Genomic DNA, 22,007 nt, shown 5'->3' with positions numbered 1-22,007 from the left:
TGTCCTGTCTATCCTTTCTATACACACTGTATTCCCCAAATTCCAGTTCCGCATTCCTTATATCTGTGTGATACCACGTCTCTGATATCCCAACAATATCTGCCTTTGATGTTTTGAGCAATACCTCAAATTCATCGAATTTATTTACCAAACTCCTAGCATTGGTGTACACGCAGGTATACATGCACCTGTTTCTATTCTTGGCTACCGAAAACTGCTAGTTGGGGGGGATACAAGGACTAATAGATTAACAGTAGCCACTGGCAGAGGTGGAAGTGATTCTTGCACTGCTTCTATTGAAATGAGCAGAAGCCTGAAAAACAAGATGCAGGATATTTCAGAGACTGCTGGGAGTCATTGCGGTACAAGTAAACACATGGGTTGTGTTTACTTGTACCGCAATGACTCCCAGCAGTCTCTGAAATATCCTGCAACTTGTTTTTCAGGCTTCTGCTCATTTCAATAGAAGCAGTGCAAGAATCACTTCCACCTCTGCCAGTGGCTACTGTTAATCTATTAGTCCTTGTATCCCCCCCAACTAGCAGTTTTCCGACCCACCTAACACTGCCTCGACAGCATCAGCAAAAATTCTTGCACCCTTTCTTTTTAAGTGTATCCCATCCCTGTAGAAGCAATCTTTCCTGTTAACAAGTACAGTCCAGGCTGAAAAAAAGTCTACCCTTTGAGCCTTGCACAATCCCTCCAGGGCCGAATTGATCGACAAGGCTCTCATCATATACTCCCTCCTATTGTGTCTGGGCAGAATTGCAGACACTTTCAAATTCAACCCTAATTCACGGCTTTTTTTCAACAGTGACCTGTACTTGCTAAGTAATTCCGCCGGTCTCCTTCTCTTAATATCATTAGTGCCAACGTGTACAACTATATCACCTTTTGTGCCCTTAAACATAGGTGTTATCAACAGTTTGAAAGGATTTTATAAAAGATTTCTAGTTCTACATCTGATCAGTCAAAGAGAACAGAAACTTACCGAGTCTATATTGATACTGGATGCTATAAATTTATTGAATGATGCATGGAACATTACTTCGACAACCACATCGAATTGCTTCAAGAAATTGAAATTAAATTCAAATGTAGATGAAGAAGATGGAAAGGAAGAAAACAACTTGCCATTATCTGAACTGTTGCTGCGTAACAACACTAAGTTGCAATACAGATAACATCGATGAATTTGTATGAATCGATGACAACTTATTAACTAGTGGTCTTCCTACAGAGAATGGCATCGTAGATGCTGTGCTCAACAAAGGCGATAATGACGATGGTAAAGATGATGATGATATGATGACAAATGAAAGTGAATCAAAATCAGTGGCACAAGCTCAAGGTGCAATGGACATATTAGTCAATTTTTTTGAAGGAACTGAGGCAAGTAATTAGACTTAATGCATTGAGTGTTTTAAGGGGAAACTTCAGAAATCTTTAAAATAAGCATCAATTTTAAGATTTATAAATAAAGACTAATTGAAATTGTGTTATTATTAAATAGTATTGTTTTTAATTACAGAGAAATATATTGTTTGGTATTAAGTGTATGGTTTTAAAATTACAGACAAATAAATTGTGTTTAATATTAAGTGTATTGTAGTTTATACAAGCATATTAATACAAATAATATGTAGTTATATACTCATATTATTTTTTATCTCTAATAATTCTTTTGTTTTTTGAATCTATCTTTTTATTAAGTTATTGAGAATTTAAAAAAATAGGAGGTAGATTTAACTCATCACTGATATAAAGTGTTCATTGTTTAACGACCCCAAGGGTTTACCCATTACCACAATCACTGATATAGCGAGTAACGGCTATAACGAGGAAATTTTGTTGGTCCCTTGATGCTCATTATAATCAAGTTTGACTGTATATTAATTAGCAGAAACTTGGGGAAGGAAAGAAAAGTTTGAAAATTATTTTTGAGAATTCCAAGTTATCACAGCCACTCTAATCAGAACTACATAATTAGAAGGATGGTTGTAGGAGAGATGTTCAGAAGTTTGCCTTCAGCCAGCAGGTGGTTGATTGTTGAAACAAACTTCCATCTATTGTTGTGGAAGTGTGTAGCTTGAACAAACTCAAAGAAAAACTAGACTTTTTTTTTTTGTGTGTGATGCTTTATAAGCTTGCATCATTTGCCACTACTAATATTAACACAACACAAATCAAAAGAATGAAATTCAAATTAAAATTTGGTTATACTCCAGATTATGGGTATACCTCCGTACTTCAGCAAGAAAAACCTTTTTTCACTAAAAAAAAATGACTACTTGAATACAAAGAAACCTGACCTCAATCACAGAACTTTGCCAGGCAATCACGCCATTCTTCGGTCCTGCCTGTGACAAGGTGTACCCATAAAATGGAGTATAACCGAAAATTTTTAAACCATTTAACCTGTAATTCCTTTTTTAGAAATCCTAAAAAATTAAAATACAGGAAATATTTAAAATCTATTGTCAATGTGTTGTTACAGAGTTGATGCAAACAGGACAAATGTCCAAGCTGCTCATTTCTAAACCAGAAATGGTCCCAAAATATCATTCCCCACACCAACTTCAAATATATGAAAAGGTTTGCCACCCCTGAGCACTGACACCCGGACATGGCCACTCACTGGCTTTCAACACAGCTCTTGATCCAAAAGTCCTCCTGCACCTATGTACACTAATGAAATCATAAAGATATTAATTATTCACATTACTAATGGATTATTATTAATTAATTAGCAAGTTAGTAATTCTTTGTTCATTTCATTAGTAATTTAAAGTATTTTCATTAGCGTAAAGTAGATGTATAAGATCTCTTCAATCATTCAGCGTAAACTTCTAGATAAGAGTTATGGATACATTATATATGCAGTAGTTCTGATTAGTTTGCTATCTATATAGAACTGAAAAGAAAACACAAAAAACACAGTACCTGACAGTACTGTGTTTTTTGTGTTTTCTTTTCAGTTCTTAACTGACACTCCTAAAAAAACTGCACTAAAGTCACTCCTGGGCACCTGGGACCTATAATAGTTTCCAGTATTTTACAAGGAAGAAATAAACCTGACTTTTTTATATTTTAAATACATACAATGCCAACATATTATAAATTGCATATTATTAATGCCACATGTGAAAGAATTTTTTTTTTTCTCACTTTTGGCAAATTTGTAATTTTTCAAGCTACTGGATATGTCTAAATTTAAATAAAAGATATATCGTGCAAGGAAGTCTGAGGCTTTGGCTGCACCAGCTAAAAACAAAAAATTTCTGAGTTTCCCTGTGTGTGGGAGAGAGAGAGCATGAGTCAGAAATAGAAGGGAATCACAAAGAAAGATATGCAGTTCAGAACCCCAGCTGGAAGTGTGCCAAGTCCATACTCACCAGATGTGAGTCCTTGGGGTTAAATATCTCCCAAGATAATAAACATAACCACAAACTGCCACTTAGACATTACAGGAATGGCACCACAATAAATATAAACAGTAGCCACATCAAAACAAACAAAGGACAAATTCACATAGCTTTTTCAATATTAACAATACTTATTACTCACAATAAGAATTATTACTGAAAAACAGGATAGATTTTTTTTTTTTTTTAAATAAAATGTGTATGTGCTCATGTTTACTGGGCATCTGTACAAGGTGAACACATAACCATGCCATATTAGTAGTGGCAAAGATGCAATGAAGAATACTTATACAGCATCAGAAAAAAAAAAAAAAAAAAACTCATCTATCTTCCTTAAATTTATTCAAAGTACCCTTTTTCAAAATACCAGATGGTGGTTTATTTGAACATTCAATTACTCTCTGGGGAAAGCAAATTTTCACACATTTACCCTGCAACCATCCTTTTTCAATATAAGCTGGTGTGTTTTTCCAGAAACAGCAATCATGCCATCATCATTTAGATTACTCAATCCATTTAAACCAGTAAACACTTCAATATTTTCTCCTCACAGGTCCCTAGTTTTTCCAAGCACAGAAATTTGCAGAACTGAAACCTTTTGTGGAAATAGTACCCTTTTGTGTCCTTGACTAATCTTTAACTCTTCTTCTCTGCACTCATTCCAAGAGATCACATCCTTCTTAAAATGAGGCTTCCAGACCCTTTTTTTTTTTTTTTTTTTATGTAAACCTCAAAACACGAGAGGTATTATAATATGGTACTTAGTACAATGCTTGGGTTGGGCAAAAGTTGTGGCCAATAGCTTTGGCAAGAGACCAGAATGCTCGGGTACCATTAAGGCATGAAGCTTTCTACTCTTAGGCTGTTCAAAATCTAGTTTGGACCGATTAATAACTGCTTTACAATTGTTGCAAGCTCTGGTGTAGGCAGAAAATGAAACTGAAGAACTGGAAACATGCCAATTACGATATGCAACGTTCTCTTGAACAGCCTTAGCACATTTATTGGAAAACCAAGGTTTAGATAAAGGATGAGGTTTTAAAGTGGAGTGTGGAATAAAGGATTCCATTCCTACAAGAATAATTTCACTGACGCGATCTGTGCAAACGTTAACATCAGAAGTTTTGAAACAGTAATCCGACCAAGGAAAAGAAATCTTGCATATCATCCCATTGTACAATCTTGTAATGCCAAACAATATGAGGTTGGGAATAGCCATGAGATAAAGGCTCCATTGGAGAAGAGACAATCACCAAGTTGTGATCTGTGGTGCCTAAAGGACAACTCACTTCGACTGTGGAGCTTTCTTAGCATCAAGCTTCGTCAAAATCCTTCTGACATCCTTTTGACGGAAGACCAGAGGAAGTATTGAATGGAACGTGTTGGAAATGGTGGGAGGTGTTTTACCAAGATCATTAATACATGAGTTGGAAGGAAAATAGGATGCTAGCAGGTCAGCTTTATTCTTGGCTGAAGTGACAACAGAACCATCTGATTTTGACAGAGGTGGGAGCAGAGATGGGCAAAAGTTGCAGCCAATAGCTCTGACAAGAGACCAGAATGCCCGACTATCATTAGGGCAAGAAGCAAGTTTTCTACTCTTAGCCTCTTCAAAATCTAGTTTGAACTGATTAGTAACTGCTGTTTTTCAAGAAAAGGGTGAACAGAAAGTGGACATGGAAGAGTCCATGTGGATTAACTACTAATGAAATCGACTTCATCCTCACTAACAGAAGATATATTGTGAATGATGTTACCGTCCTGAATAAGGTAAATGTTGGAAGTGATCACAGAATGGTAAGATGTACACTTGATATAGATGTAGGAAAGGAAAAAACTGACTCAAGTAAATAATACAAAGGTCTTTGATATAACAGAAGAGGAGAAAAAGCAGTATGTACTGGAACTTAAGAACAAGTTTGAGCTTCTGCAGACTGCTCAGGACCAAGATATCGACGAGGAATATTACAACTTTCTGAAAGTGATAAAGCCCAAGAAACCTATAGGGAAAAAGAAATCCAAAGATGAAAAAATTAGTCAAACACTTGTCATGATGAACCAAAGACGACAAATGAAAAGCATGAAAAACACTGACAGGGAGAAAATTGAGTATACTGAGTTATGCAAAGCCATTAGAAAGCGACTCAGAGAGGACATAAGAAGATTTAACACAAGAAAAGTAGAACAAGCATTAAGGGAAAACAAAGGATTTAAATCAGCAGCCATGAGCAGTAATACAGAAAGACAAATGATACTGAAACTGAAGAATAGCGATGGTGTACTTATAAACAGCAGAGAAGGCATAATTCAAATAGCAGAAGACTACTATAGAGAATTATACAAGGAGCAGGGGAATGATGCCAGCAGTGGGGAAGATGGACTGCAAAGTAGCAACACATACAACATACCTGATATTCTTCCTGATGAGGTAGAACATGCAATGAAGAATCAGAAAGCCCCTGGGGAAGATGAAGTTACTGTAGAGTGGTTAAAATTGGGAGGAAGAGATCACCTTCACGTAATATCTCAGCTAATGGAGAAAGCAAATGAATATAAAACACCATTATGCCTGGCATTTGTGGATTATGAAAAGGCATTTGACTCCATACAGCATAAGGCAATGTTTCGGGCACTGGAAAGACAAGGCATTGATACCCCATATATTATGATTTTGAAGAAAATATATGAGAGTGCTACCTCCTTTATTAGACTAGACAAAGTCAGTAGGAAATTTAAAATGGAGAAAGGAGTTCGACAAGGAGACAATATCTCCGAAGCTGTTTACTGCTGCCCTTGAGGAAGCTTTCAGAAGATTAGACTGGTCGCAGAAAGGAATCAATGTGAAGGAGATTACCTAAACCATTTACGATTTGCAGATGACATTGTGGTCATAAGCCACAATCCCAAAGAATTAGAGGAAAATCTTAATCAGTTATGCACAGCTAGTAAGGATTTTGGACTAAAGATGAATATGGCTAAAACAAAAGTAATGATGAACAAATATGCCACAGGAAGGGAAATAATGATTGAAAGAGCAGTAATTGAAAAGGTGGAGTCATATACTTATCTGGGACAAGTTATTAGCTGTAATAATGATAAATGGCTGGAAGTCAAAAGAAGAATAAATTTTGGATGGATAGCATTCAGGAAATATAGTCACATACTGAAGAGCAATATCCCAGTTTGTCTGAAACGTAAAATAATGAACCAATGTATACTCCCCACCATGACTTATGGAATTGAAACTTGGGCACTCACCAAAAGAATGGAAGAGAAGCTGAGAACTGCACAGCGAAGAATGGAACAAATTATATTGGGAATCAGACTGTTAGATAAGAAGAGAAACACATGGATTAGGCAGCAAACTCAAGTAAAGGACATTCTTATCAAAACTAAAATAGTCTTGGGCAGGACACATAGCTCAAAGACATGATGACAGATGGACTAAGAAAATAACAGAATGGTACCCAAGAGGAGCTAGAAGAAAACCTGGAAGACACAAAGGCGGAGATGGATAGATGAAATTCATGAGTTTGTGGGTAGTAAATGGATGGCCAGTGCTCAAAACAGAAGGAACTGGAAAGTTGCTGGAGAGGCCTTCATCCTGCAGTGGATTGAAAATGGCTGATGATGATGAGTAACTGCTTTACAATTGTTGCGAGCTTTGGTGTAGACAGAAAATAAAATTGGAAACAAGCCAATTACGATATACAACATTCTTCTCTTGAACAGCCTTAGCAATTTTATTGGAAAACCAAGGTTTAGATAAAGGACGAGATTTTAAAGTGGAGTGTGGAATAAAGGATTCCATTCCTTCAAGAATAATTTCACTTACATGATCTGAGCAAACGTTGACATAAGAAGTTTTGAAGCAGTAATCCGACCAAGGAAAAGAAATCTCGCAGGTCATCCCATTTTGCATTGTTGTAATGCCAAACAACATGAGGTTGTGAATAGTCATGAGATAAAGGCTCCATTGGAGAAGAGTCAATAACCAAGTTGTGATCTGAGGTACCTAAAGGACCACTCACTTTGACCGCATACGTGGAAGGGTTGTTTGTGAGAAAAAGATGAAGCGTGTTGGCTGTATGGTTAGGATTGTCCGGTATTCTTGTAGGTAAATGAACAATCTGTGCAAGGTTATTAGTAATTGCAAAAGCCTCAGAGTCTCGACCAGCTGGGTCGGTGTGACTATAAAACGGAAGCCAGCAGAAGTTGTGAACATTAAAATCACCAAAGAAAATTACCTCTGTTAGGAAAGTTGGACTGGAAAAAATCAAGTTGCAAAGAGAGGAAGCCAAAGAGCTCCAAGTCATTAGTGGAGTTGGGAGAACGGTAAAGACAACAGATGAATTTGACACAATGAGGTAGAGAGATTTTAAGCTAGAGAAGATTAAAAAAGAGTAGATTCCAAATTACCAGTCTCTGACAGGGAATATTGGAACGGACGTATGCATAAGTACCACCTTTGAGGCGAAAGGAATCATACAGCGAATAATTTGGGCAACTGAGATGAGCAGTGGTTGAATCAACCGATAACTAAGATTCTCTCAGAAAAAGTACATGGAGTTTGGCAGACTGCAAGTGGAAATGGACATCACTGAGATTAGAATTGAGACTACGTATATTTGTGAAATGAACTAGGAAGTGTTTTTGGGAGGTTTAGATCTTTTCGCAGATAAGCTTACTCTATTAGTTTGACAATTCATGGTGTATTCAATAGTAAGAAAAGGGGAGGGACATGCTGTATGAGGTAATTAAATTTTTGGATATGGCGTATACATGGTAAGAATAAACCCAGATGCTTGACATAACATGGCCTTGACAATTCTACCCTCCCACGTACATACTACTCGGACTCTCTCCAGTCACTATCTGGCGGAGTAGAGGTAGCAAGATTATACACTAGCTGATCCAGAAGCTTCCTAAAGCATTACCAATAGGTTCGGTCCGGTGTACTAATTAGCGGCCGGCCTGCGAACACCATTTTAGAGCTGTACCCTCGAAATGTAAGGAAGATTGGATCTTGCCATGATGTTCATCATACCCTCAAAAGTCATTAGTCATACTGCATGATGGAAGAGATTGGGAATGGTTGACCAGAACTTAGCTCTGGAGACTAAACATGGGTTCCACCACGTCAAGCCTCCAATAAGTGATGTGGTGGTATTGCATGGTTGATGAGAGTCATCTACCACCTAGTAATGCAGTACTCAAGATGTAGCCTAACCATTACTTTATACAATGGGATTATCACTGCTATGTGCTACTAGCAAAATTCCTCTATATCACTGACAGAACCCCATGAGCTGTCCTAGTAGCCTGTCTGCACTACTGAAAAAACTTCATGTTGGACTGTACAATTACTCCAAGGTATCTTTCATTCTGCACCACCTAATTGGTATATTTTGAATTTATGAATTACTGTCATCAACATTCAGTTCCTTGCATTTATCAATGTTAAACCTCCACTGCCACTTTTCAGTCCGTCTGCCTAATTTTCTGAGGCCTTATAACAGTAGTACAACTTGATTCTTGTCATTAACCGCCCTGACAACTTTTGACAGCAGAATAAAGCAGAATACTTCTTGCCAGTGCAAAATGCTTTTCTATAACTTCTGAATGGACAAATTGAACATCTTTTCTGAAGGGAGGGAAGAAAACAATGTTAACAACCCTCCTAAGTTAACAAGCCTGGCACTACTTTTTTGTAAAAGAAGCTTGGTGCAACAGTTCAGAAATTTCATTAGCACAGGCATTTGATGCAAGAAAGCAAGCTTATGCAGCATCAGCCAAAAAAAAAAAAAAAAAAAAAAACCACTTCCACTTCACACCTCTATTCGTTCAAAATACCTGTCCAGCTGAGCCTTAAACTTATTTAGGCTATCAACTTCCACGACAAGGGATGGAAGTCTGTTCCACCAACCAACCACGCGCTGGCTAAAGGCAAATTTCCGCACGTCTATCCTACATCTGTCTTTCCTCAATTTGAATTTATGCCCTCTCAGGTGATTATTCTGAGCGAGAGGAGGAATCCCATCAGCATTGAGCATGCTCAAACCATTCAAGGCTTTATACACCTCTATCAGATCACCTCGCTGGTGTCTAGTCTCCAGACACTGTAATTTGCAAAACTTAAGTATTTCTTCATAAGAGCACCCCTTTGTTCCATTCACTAATCTTGTTGCCCTTCTCTGTACTCGTTCCAGCAGCTCTACATCCTTCTTAAAATGAGGCCTCCAGACCTGTATACAGTACTCAAGGTGTGGCCTGACCATTCCTTATACAAGGGGTAACCACCTCCTTATCCCTGCTAGAAAAATTCTTGTATATCATTGACAAGACACCATGAGCTACTCTTGCAGACCATCTGCACTGCTCAGAAAATTTCATATCTGCCTGCACAATTACCCCCAGGTCCTTTTCATTCTCTACCACTGTCAGTATGGTACCACAGAGTTGATATTTTGCTCTGGGGTTGCTGTTTCCCATGTGTAGTACTTTACATTTGTCAATGTTAAACTTCATTTGCCACCTCTCAGCCCATCTGCTCAACCTTTCCAGATCCTGTTGCAGCAGCATAGTGTCAGTAGTGTCCTTGACAACCCTGCCTACCTTTGTATCATCTGCAAACTTCGACATTAAGCATGATATTCCATCATCAATATCATTTATAAATACAGAAAACAATAATGGACCCAACACTGAGCCCTGAGGGACTCCACTAATAACATTAGTCCACGACGAGCAGTCTCCATTGATTACCACTCTCTGTCTTCTTCCCCTCAGCCACCCCTTTATCCACAGCAGCAATTTGCCTCCAATGTCACACTGCTCCAATTTGTGCAGCAGTCTTCCATGTGCAACAGTATCAAAAGCCTTTCTAAGATCCAAATATATAATATCAAAGTTATTCCCTGCATCCAGTTCCTTTGTGACTGCATCATAGTATCCAATCAAATTGGTCAGGCAAGACTTCCCCTTAACAAAACCATGCTCTGTCCGAGCTATAACTGAAGTCTTGTCTAAATGATCCTGCAGTGCTTCTTTAACGAGTGCCTCCATTAATTTTCCTGGAACAGAAGTTAAACTCACAGGTCTATAATTACTTATGTCAGCCTTTGATCCTCCTTTGTGAATTGAGGTCACATTTGCACATCTCCAGTCTGTGGGTACCTCCCCTGAGTCCAAGGAAGCTCTCATAATTATGGCTAAGGGTTTGCTTACTTCCTCTGCTGCCTCCTTTAATATAACTGGATAGATCCCATCCACCCCGGGTGCCTTTCTTGTGTTTATCCTCAACAATTTCTCCTCCACTTTACTCTCAGTTATTACAAGATTCTCTAGCTTACTGCTAGAGTTGAATACACCTCTGGCATTCCCCTCACTAAATAACTCCTCATGTGTGAATGTCGATGCAAAATATTCATTTAGTTTGTTAGCTACCTGAGCAGGATCATCAACAGTTAACCCATCGATATCAAGTGGACCAATCTGATTCATCCCCTTCCTTCTAGAGTTTACATAAGTAAAGAACTCTTTGCTGTTTTTCTTTGCATCCCTTGCCAAAGATTTTTCGTAATCTGCCTTCGCCTGCCTAACCTCCTTTGTAACTTGGTTACAGATCAACTTGTATCTATCATAGGCTTCTGTGTCATGTGTTAATTTGTATGTATCCCATGCATGTTTCTTCTCTGCCATATGCCTCATTAGTTCATCTGACATCCATTTAGGCCTAAACCTTGAACAATATTTCTTAGTTGGTATGTAAAGCCTAGTAGCTTCCAAGATAAGTTCTTTGAATGCTTCCCATTTTGCATTTGCTGTAGGTAACATCATCAGTTGGTCCCACTGTATAGAATTTAAATACTGTCTCAGTCCATCGTAGTCGGCTTTACGAAAGCAATAAACCTTCCCTTTACCCCTAATAGTAGTTACCTCTTTGAGTAAATCCCACTTCTGCACACTGTGATTACTGCCACCTAGTGGTTCATTTATCTGCAGATTCTTAATGCATGAAGAATCACTGCTGATAATCAAGTCAAGAGTATTCCTCCGACAGTTTTTAAATTCTGTACAGTGGGATCAACTGACGATGTTACCAACAGTAAATTCTAAGTGGGAAGCATTCAAGGAATTAATCGTGGAAGCAACTAAAAGTTTCATACCTATTAAGAAATATTGTTCAAGGTTTAGGCCTTAATGGTTGTCAAATGAACTGATGAGACTCGTAACAGAGAAGAAAAATGCATGGGATGCATATAAATTATCAAGCGACTCAGAAGCCTATGGCAGATATAAGTTAATCTGTAATCAGGTCACAAAGGAGGTTTGGAAGGCGAAGGCAGATTACGAGAAATCCTTGGCAAAAGATGCTAGGAAAAACAGCAAGGATTTCTTTACTTATATAAACTCTAAAAGGAAGAGGATGAGTCTGATTGGTCCACTTGACATCGATGGTTCGACTGTTGATGATCCTGCTCATATAGCAAACAAACTGAAATAGTATTTTGCATCTACATTCACACGTGAGGAATTATTAAGGTTTGCAAATGGCAGAAGGTTATCAAATTGTAGCAAGATACTTAATGATTTTGTAATAACTGAGAGCAAAGTGGAAGAGCAATTGTTGAAGTTAAATGTAAGAAAAGTACCTGGGGTGGATGGGATCTATCCAGTTATATTAAAGGAGGCGGCAAAGGAAGTAAGCAAACCTTAGCCATAATTATGAGAGCATCCTTCGACTCGGGGGCAGTCCCATGGATTGGAAATGTGCAAATGTATTCCCAGTTCACAAAGGGGGATCAAAGGGTGACACGAGTAATTACAGACCTATTAGTTTAACTTCTGTTCTGGGGAAAATAATGGCATTACTGGTTAAAGGAGCATTGCAGGATCATCTAGACAAGACTGCAGCAATAATTCAGACACAGCATGGGTTTGTTAAGGGAAAGTCTTGTCTGACTTTCCCTTAACATTCTAATTGGATCACCAAGAGAAGATAATGATAATGCTATTAAAATTATATAAAAACAAGTCATATCTGCACAAAACTAAATTAGCAAATCAAATGTTTAAACATTTCAAATGCAGAGATAGGATATTATGATGTGGTTACAAAGGAACTGGATGCGAAAAATAATTTAAATAAAAAATAAAAACAAGTCATATCTGCACAAAACTAAATTAGCAAATCAAATGTTTAAACGTTTCAAATGCAGAGATAGGATATTATGATGTGGTTACAAAGGAACTGGATGCGAAAAATAATTTTGATATCATATATTTGGATTTCAGGAAAGCTTTTGACACTGTTGCGCATGTTGCGCATAATGTTCATATATATACAGAATGGTATTAAGGGTAAGTTGCTACAATGGATAAAAGGATGGTTAAGTGCTAGAAGACAGAGGGTGGTAATCAATGGGTGCTGCTTTTCTTGGACTAATGTTATTAGTGGAGTCCCACAGGGTTCGGTGTTAGGTCCACTGTTGTTTTGTATATTTATCAATGATATTGATGAAGGTATATCAGGCTTAATGTCGAAGTTTGCAGATGATACAAAGGTTGGCAGGATTGTAATGACAGTAATGGCAGTGTGCTACTGCAACAGGATCTAGATAATTTGGGCAGATGGGCTAAGAAGTGGCAACTGAAGTTTAACCTTGACAAATGCAAAGTACTACATGTGGGTAGAAGTAACCCCAGAGAAATGTACCAACTGTGTGGTACTACACTTAAGGTGGTAGAAAATGAAAAAGACCTGGGAGTAATTGTGCAGGCAGATATGAAGTTTTCTGAGCAATGCAGACAGGCTGCCAGGGCAGGTCATGGGGCTTTGTCAATGATATATACAAATTTTGCTAGCAGGGAAAAGGAGGTGATTATCCCTCTGTATAAGGCAATGGTCAGGCCACGCCTTGAGTACTGCATACAGGTCTGGAGGCCTCATTTTAGGAAGGATGTAGATTTACTTGAGCATGTACAGAGAAGGGCAACAAGATTGGTGAGGGGAATGAAGGGATCCTCTTACCAAGAGAGGCTAAGTTCTGCAAATTGCTGTGGCTGGAGACTAGGCACCTGCACGGTGATCTGATTGAGGTATATAAGGCCTTGAATGGTTTCAGCACGCTGAATTCTGATGGGATCCTTCCACTTGTTCAGATTACGAACCTAAGGGGGCATAAATTCAAATTAAGAAAAGACAGATGTAGAATAGATGTGCGGAAATTTGCCTTTAGCCAGCGGGTGGTTAATTGCTGGAACAAACTTCCATCTGATGTTGTGGAAGTTGATAGGTTGAATAAATTTAAGGAGGAACTGGACAGGCATTTGGAGGGAATGGTGTGATTTTTTTTTTTTTTGGCTGATGCTGCATAAGCTCATACATTTGCTTTCTTGCATCACATGCCACTACTACTAGTACTACTACTACTCTAGTTGCCTCCCGAACATGCTGATGTAGAAAACAATCATCCAATAAATCCACAAAAGCCTTGCTAGTGTGTGAGTGAACAGCCCCCAAATTCCAGTCAATATCTGGGAAATTAAAATCTCCCATTATAAGACTCTCTGATTTACTGACCCACTATTTCCCTGTACAGTTTCTTATTATACTCATCAGAGTCATTAGGCCTATAGCACACTCCTACTCTCAATTTTGATCTCCCAATGCTTATGTCACACCAAACTGACTCGACACTGCACTGTCCAGCGATGTCCACTGGCTTCACTTCCTTGGATTTTATGTATTTCTTAACTAATAGCATAACCCCTCCTCCCTTCCTATCCTGTCTATCCTTTCTGTAGACGTACTCCCCAAATTCCAGTTCTGCATTCCTTATATCTGTGTGACACCACGTCTCTGCTATCATTTCCATATAACAATCTGATGCACAAAGTACAAAGAGTTTTATGTCAGTGCTACAACTTGTCCTCTAATTACAGCAACAATAAACACAACCCATTTAACCCAAGAGTCAGTTACAGTTAACTTTTGAAAGAATAAACTGAATTAATTTACATAAGATTGGGTTAGTAATACAAGTATAATTTTAAACAACTCTTTATAATTGCTCTTATTACATTTTAAGGTCTAACTGATTACCAGTCATGTTAGTAGTATTTTCTTCCATATGAAGCAGTAGCACATGCACAATGGTTGAATAAACAATGCTCAAAGCCACTAATATATATCATGTTACAGATACTACTGTATGCTTAATTAACAAACTGAATAATAATATTGGATGATTTTATAAATATGTTTATAGTAAACTGGCGCATCTCAGCTACTATTAAAAAGTTATAATAAATGTGGCTGGCGAGACTATCTGTCCAGGGTGCTGGCTCTCAGCGACGCTGGTAGTACCAAGGAAACAGAATGATAATGGTGATAAATATAATTGTTTTCAATCATCACTGCTCGAGACAGAGGCGGGATGATACTTTTGTTCTGGGCGTTATTTGCCATAATACAAACAATAATTCATCGTCATGATAAAATTCACTCCGCATTATGAAATAACTTTAATCCTAAAATAAAATGGCAAATATTTAATGCCATTTGTAAACAACGGATTAAATTAAATGGCATTAATTCCGACGTGTTAATATTTGAAATTATTTCAACGCATGTATTCTGAAAAATATTACTAGAAATTATCCGATAACATAATTAAATCACCAAGAGAAGATAATGATAATGCTATTAAAATTATATAAAAACAAGTCATATCTGCACAAAACTAAATTAGCAAATCAAATGTTCAAACGTTTCAAATGCAGAGATCAATGCTTAAACATCCTACCTGAAAAAGAAACAAAAAAAAATGTCAATCGATGCATCTATCGAAAGAAATATTTAATAAAGCCGCTAACTCTACATGCTATTCTTGCAATATATAAAAAAGTTTTCACTCAATTTACTGCACTATAACCAATACCATTTATGAGCATTGTCAAGATAATTATTTAAATCCCAAAATGTTACAGCTGCCATATCTACACCCGTATGGTCAACTGCGCCTACCTCAAATGACACACTGCGTCATTACAGCACCTATCGTGACAGTAAAGCAGACAAAGTCACCGTATAGAATTATTTCTAACTAAAAGTCGTAATATTGTATAATATAATTTAATGTAATAAGACGAATGTATCACATTTACATTCCCTGAATTACATTAGCATGCAATTCATTGAATGTAAGCATTAACTTTGAAATTTAAAAATTGCAAAGCTAATGTTCATATATATACAACTTATTACAGAAGAGAAGTTACTGGACTGGTACAAATAAATACACGCAAATCAGTATAAGTAAATAAAATAAGCATGTATTACGTCTACGAACGTAACCTACAAATACGATAAGAGAAACCATCAAATTATCATGAATTTCTGCTTTAAAATGCAAGCATTTTAGTGGGTATTTACACCTGAAGGCTACTTCATGAGAAATACCTTTCTATTCTCCATTATTCCGCAACTTCTTCAGACAACGAAAAATTAAAAAGAGTCAGAAAAGAGACTACATAAATGGAGTTTTAATTCTTATCAAATACTGTACTGCGAATTTCAATGTTTTATAAATATGTGTGCGTATGTCGCTTTAAATCTCGGCGTTATCACAAACGCTTAAAGGTCATGGATTAGCCAGACACTTGTGCAAAAATAAATAACAGGTAATAAAGCAATGAATTTAATTTTTTAACCTGAAATTTTTGAAATGGTAGTGATTAATGCAATATCACTATCAACAGTTGGTCGTGATTAACAATAACTTGCTCACACATATTGCCTAAATATCAATTAACACTAACGTTTTTATGATATACAACGTAGGAAATACGTACCTACATAGGTACGCATTGTACCTGCAGAAAAAAAAGACAAATGTCCTGATATAAAAGAGTTCACAAAACATTTACTAACAAATTCTTTTTTTTTTTTTTTTTTTTTTTGGAAATTTGAAAGTGTGAGTGCTAATTTTTCTTTGAGTCCTTGAGCTTTTTATATTCCAGGATTAAAACAGGAAGAACCTACTACGATCATAACATCCCATATTGCTGGAATGTACTGCCAACTAATGAAGTAAATAGAAAATATCATTACAAGGTTATCAGAACTGAAATTTCAATATCCTGGGATCTGCAGAACTTGACAATAAAAGAGAAGTTATTTGTGTTGGGCTTTATATTGTTTTAAGGTTTTAGACGCATCAGCGAATCTTAGGCCATACTGCGCTGTGTATAAATATTATGTCTCCAAATTGCGTGTGTGTTCCGTTATCGATTTGCTGTTTTCTGGATGAAAAATGCTAGTTTAGGGGAGAAAGAGAGCCATGCTGCCATCACCTGAGATCATTTACTCAGCTACTTTGTGAAAAAGGCCCATAAAAATTCTTGACGTCATCAACGAGATTCGAACTCAGGTGTTTTCCACCGGGGTGGGGAGAATGGCGATTTAACTAACTGTACTGACGATGAGGCTAACACTTCCTCTGCTCTTTGCACTAAAAGCAATCCAGAATTGCAATAAATTATCACTAACAAATCGTCAGCATAAGCCATTAAACCACAGTCACCCGTTGTTCATTCAAGAGTTCATACAAAACATAATTCCCATATGGCCACAAAAAAGAGGCTTGTAGAGTTCTTTTCGTAACCTGTTTTGTGATCTTACTGAATCTATTCTGGACTGTCCCTGCCATATTATTAAATCAGCTCCGCATAAGCTGATGTAAATTCTGTGCGTAGTGAACATGCTTCAGCCTTCTCATGGGACTCTCCCAGCATAGACAATCAAATACTCCCTGAAAGTCAACGGACATCCCAGCGATATATTTTCTATGGACTAATGTACTTTATCTAAAACATCAAAACTGCATCTTGAGTCGATCTGCCCCTCTTAAATCAATACCATTAACATGACGCCTGACGTTTTTCATTATATATCATTTCTAACCTCTTTATCATCAATCTTTCCAGAATGTTTTCGCACATAGACAACAGTGCCATAGACCTATAGGATCTTGGATCTTCTGAGTCTTTATCTTAATTGTTTAATAATATTAAAATTATCGCAACCTTCCAACAATCAGCCATAGTGAACACACAGTTTATAGGCAGTATATACGGAGCTATATGGCCTTAGTCTTTTATACTCCTAAAACCCTGAAACAACAATACCCTAATTAACATAATTATCCAAAAAAAGTTCTTCCAAAATTTTCTTTACAGAATCCGCCCAGCCAAGAGCCTGCATCTAGCTATTCGTCCTAATAATACGTTGTACACTTCCAACTTCACTTTATCCATCATAATTTTATACGGTAACCTCCATGGGTTCATGTTACCTTCCACTCTTACAAAACCTTGCCAATATTTCCAACTATAAAACCTATGTTTTCCGATATACTTCTTGGTTCTCAGATATCTTATTTCATATAACTTTATTGCCTCATGATTCTCTTGATGTTTGGCCCTCTTGTACATCCAGCGGGGACTAATTCACTCGCTTCTTTGATATATCATTCGTCATTCCACCAAGGAACTGGTGGAATGACGAATGATATATCAAAGAATTTCTTCCTGCCTCTTCTCATCGGACTGCATGAGGCCTGAAATGCAATATCAGTTAAAACTTGGCTGGTACAATACTACTGGAATTACTACTAATTTACAAACACTTAACCTACTTTACCACATTGGGATCCTTGCTATTTTTCAGGATTTCACCATTAATGTAGTCACTGGTCCCAAATCTGAAAAACTCAAGTGCTGTATCAATAGCAACTTCGCTGGTCTTCCCTTACGAGGGGCCCTGTTACGCCGATAATATCCCTGGACAAAAAAATTAGCAATTGGTTTCTGCTTACAGGTCATGAATCATTACATTTTAAATTATTTGATGCAGTATCTTGTCTTTGTGGGGAATCGAAAGAGACTCACACGTTCTCTTCAATATCAAATTATTATTTTTAGGCCACCTGAATAATTAAATTCATCTACCGTGCTGTGTATGTCTGTTAATTGCATGTGTTCTTTAGTCGATTTGTCTGTTTTTCTGGACGAAAAACCACAGTTTCTGGGGGGGGACCTTACTAACTACGCCTGAAACCGACTAACTCAGCCACGGAGTGAAAAAAGCCCATTAAAGTTCCTCGCGTCATCGACAGGATTTGAACCCGGGTCTTTTCCACCCGGTGTTGGGAAGACGGTGACGATACCACTGTGCTACAAGCGCAGCGTTCTCTTCAATAGACCTGGCTATAGAGTTCTATATCTACAGAAGTTCATCAGTACAGTACTCTCATTAGAGATTTCAACCTAGATGTGAAGATAAACTGCTCGCCAATTATGAATCATTTATGGTTTTAAAAACTTTGCAAATGAAGCCTTTACTAGGCGGAAAGCTTTGTCAACAAAACTTATTAGACCCGCCACTTCTGAAAACTAATCAAGAATCAGGGGCTCACAACATCTGGTGAGTATGGGCTTGGCACACCCAGGGTCCTGAGCTGGATACCATCATTCTTCTCTTTCTTGGTGATTCCTTTCTACTTCTCTCTCTCTCTCTCTCTCTCTCTCTCTCTCTCTCTCTCTCTCTCTCTCTCTCTCTCTCTCTCAGGGTAACTCTGGAATTTTTTTTTGGCTGGTGCAGCATAAGCCTCAGGCTTCCTTGCACCATATGGCTAGTAATAATAATAAATAATAACAATATACAGCTAAGAAGAAAAAATCTCCCTTGTGTATGATTTACAGTCTGCGCGAGTGGCACAGAGTTATCGTCACCGTCCTCCCCACACCGGGTGGAAAAGATCTGGGTTCGACTCCCGTCGATGACGCGAGGAACTTTAATGGGTTTTTTTCACTGCGTGGCTGAGTTATTCGGTCTCCGGCGTAAATAGCTAGGTTTTTTCCCCAGAAACTGGGATTTTTCGTCCAGCAAACAGAAAAATCGACCATAGGATATATGCAATTAGCAGACATAAGACACAGCACGCCGGATGAATTTAATTATTCGGGTGGCCTAAATATAATAGTTTTAGTTTTTTTTTTTTGTGTGTATGATTTGTCTTCTGAGAAATTTCTATTACTACTCTTCTGGCACAGGAGCTCCTGCTGTGTGGATTACTTTGTTTCATGATTGTGCTACACTGAACAAAAATTTTAGATCGTATCTTGTTACAGGCAGGTAAAGTAAGTTTACTTTATAGATTTTTGGGTGCTAAACAAGGAAATAGTTCGTAAAATGGCAGATTGGCTCTTGTTTTCGAAAAAAGCGGTCTTTTATATTTATACAAGGTATTTTTTATTTATATGGCAGTAAGATGTAGCTATGAACATAGTTGTATGAAACACCGGATCTTTTCGCCTTTCGCTTGTATTCAACTTGGACAGCATCCCTTTTCAGCATCCAACAATAATCGGCTAACATGGCGGCACTCCATTTACTTTTATATGTTTATTCAATCGCTATGATGTCTTGATGGAAGCACTCACCATGTTCGTCGCTGACGGCACCACAGCGGGAAGAAATCCAGGTATGAATGCAACAAGTGCGTCTTCAGTGACACGTTGCACTCCAGTTTTTCGTAAGAAGTAATGAGATCTTCCAAAAGCTGCCGACTTTTAACAAGTCCTGAGCTGGATATCATCATTCTCCTCTTTCTTGGTGATTTCTCTCTCTCTCTCTCTCTCTCTCTCTCTCTCTCTCTCTCTCTCTCAGGGTAATAGGGATTTCGAAAGGCTTTCCACGCTGATTCCTCGCTATCACTAAGGGCGCATTAGAACTGTTCGTCTTTTAAAAGTTGCTTTAATTGTGGACCAATGAAAATATCTGCCTTAATCTTCTCGGTACTACATCTTGCTCCAGGGGCTAATCTGGGTTAGCGCTGATCTTTGGTGAGAGAACTGACAAATTTTTGATTTGTGATATTGTTGATTGTTCAGATTTCTGTTTCGCTAACTAATTTTTTTGCACGAATTCGCACTAATCAGGTGAACTGGTTAGCTGCCCTATTTCCTCAGAGTCTGGGGAGGGCGGGCGGTCAGGGGCTGATATCCCTGACTGGCTAAACGGGTACTGAGAAGTAGTGGGAGTAGAGAATTCTGTATCCTCGAGTTTTTAGCTCCTGAGATTTAAGTGAGGGAGTTTTAGTAGTTTCGGAGAGATTTTCGAAACATTTTACAGTTCATTAAAAGTGCGCAGGACTCTTGATCCTTTGTGTCTGTAATGCAATTATTTTTAAATAGTTAGCTGTTTCCCCATTGTATTGGGATACAGCTTTTATTTGTATAAAGTATTTATTGTTTTATTTATACTTATATTGTATGTGAAGATGGCAGTTTCAGCGAGTACAGAATCTGCAAAAACTATAAGTGAATAGCAGTTACAAAAACAACCATGGGTATCACCGACGACGGGCGAGAAGAAATTAACAGGGAAATTTTATAATAGGTACAGGACCTCGTCGGAAATTGAAGTGTTTTCCACAAGAACTTTGCAGAGAACTCCCCCCCCCCATAAGATTTTGGGTTATCATTTCTCTCTGGACTGCCTGAGGGCTCGTAAACTTCTAAATCCAAGAAATGAAAGTCAAGAGCTAGTAATAGTGCCAAGAAGAATCAGTCGGGCAGCAAAATTACAGAAGAAACAATTAAAAGTCAAAGAACTGGCCACAGCAAAGAAAGAAAGAAAGATCAAAGTACCAAGAGATTGAACATGTAATGGAAATTAGAAGTTTATTTTAAGAAAACCCCAAACACGTGAGGTATTAGAACCTACATACTTAGTACGGTGCTTGGGATCGACGTTCAGAAGAAGAAAGAAGATATTTATTGACATTAGACTTGAATTTCTGTAGACTGTAATTTTCAGAAAATACAAATGAAGGAAGGTTGTTCCAGAAAACGGCAGATGAATGAATAAACGAGGAAGATGAAAAGTTGGTGCTGTGAGTTTGCAGTTGGACAATAAATGGATGCTGGTTGGTAACGGTACGTTTTCGGATAGTTTTGAAAGAGACAGCGGGAATTATAGAAGCCAATTCAGAACAACAGTGCCCACGAAGAAAAGGTATCTGAAGAAAAGGCACGCAGCAGAAACAGTACATCTATCAGATAGCGAGAGGAGAGACTCTGTTTGAGATGAGTCATTAATTAACCTAACTGCCCTCTTCTGAATGGAATCTAGAAGCCTGAGAGAGGTTTTGGTAGCAGTAATGGGAACAATATTCCATGGTAGGGCGGATTTGCGATTTGTATAGAGTGAACAGCTGTTTGGAAAAAAAGTAACGCCTAGAACGAAAGAGTATATCAAGTTTTTTAGAAGCAGAGGAAGCGATATTTATAATGTGCTTGTGCCAAGAGCGATTAGAAGTAAAGGTAATCCCCAAAATAGATATATAATCTTGCCTAGAAATCAGAGTGTCACCAAAGATAAGCATAGGAGAAAAAAGAATCCTTTTTGCGAAATATAAGACAAGAATGAGTTTTATAAGGATTGAAATCAACTATGTTGTCTTTCCTCCACTGTAAAATTACCTGGAGATCGGCATTTAAGCAATTGCTAGC

At 37.8% G+C, this 22,007-nt stretch overlaps 1 protein-coding gene across 1 annotated transcript in view; it reads right to left on the bottom strand.

Moving 5' to 3' along the window:
* LOC150089748 (uncharacterized) overlaps window positions 1-15,312 on the bottom strand; it is a 148,805-nt gene extending 133,493 nt beyond the window's left edge. Inside the window, exon 1 of the mRNA XM_090390088.1 lies at window positions 15,236-15,312. The gene's annotated coding sequence lies outside the window, so the exon portion shown is untranslated. The remainder of the gene's footprint in view (window positions 1-15,235) is intronic.
* Window positions 15,313-22,007: the final 6,695 nt, after the last annotated feature.

This window comes from Mastigoproctus giganteus, chromosome 2 (genome assembly GCF_048544385.1).
Source record: "Mastigoproctus giganteus isolate SK-2022 chromosome 2, ASM4854438v1, whole genome shotgun sequence".
Taxonomy (NCBI): domain Eukaryota; kingdom Metazoa; phylum Arthropoda; class Arachnida; order Uropygi; family Thelyphonidae; genus Mastigoproctus; species Mastigoproctus giganteus.
This window is presented reverse-complemented; position numbering and strand designations above follow the sequence as displayed.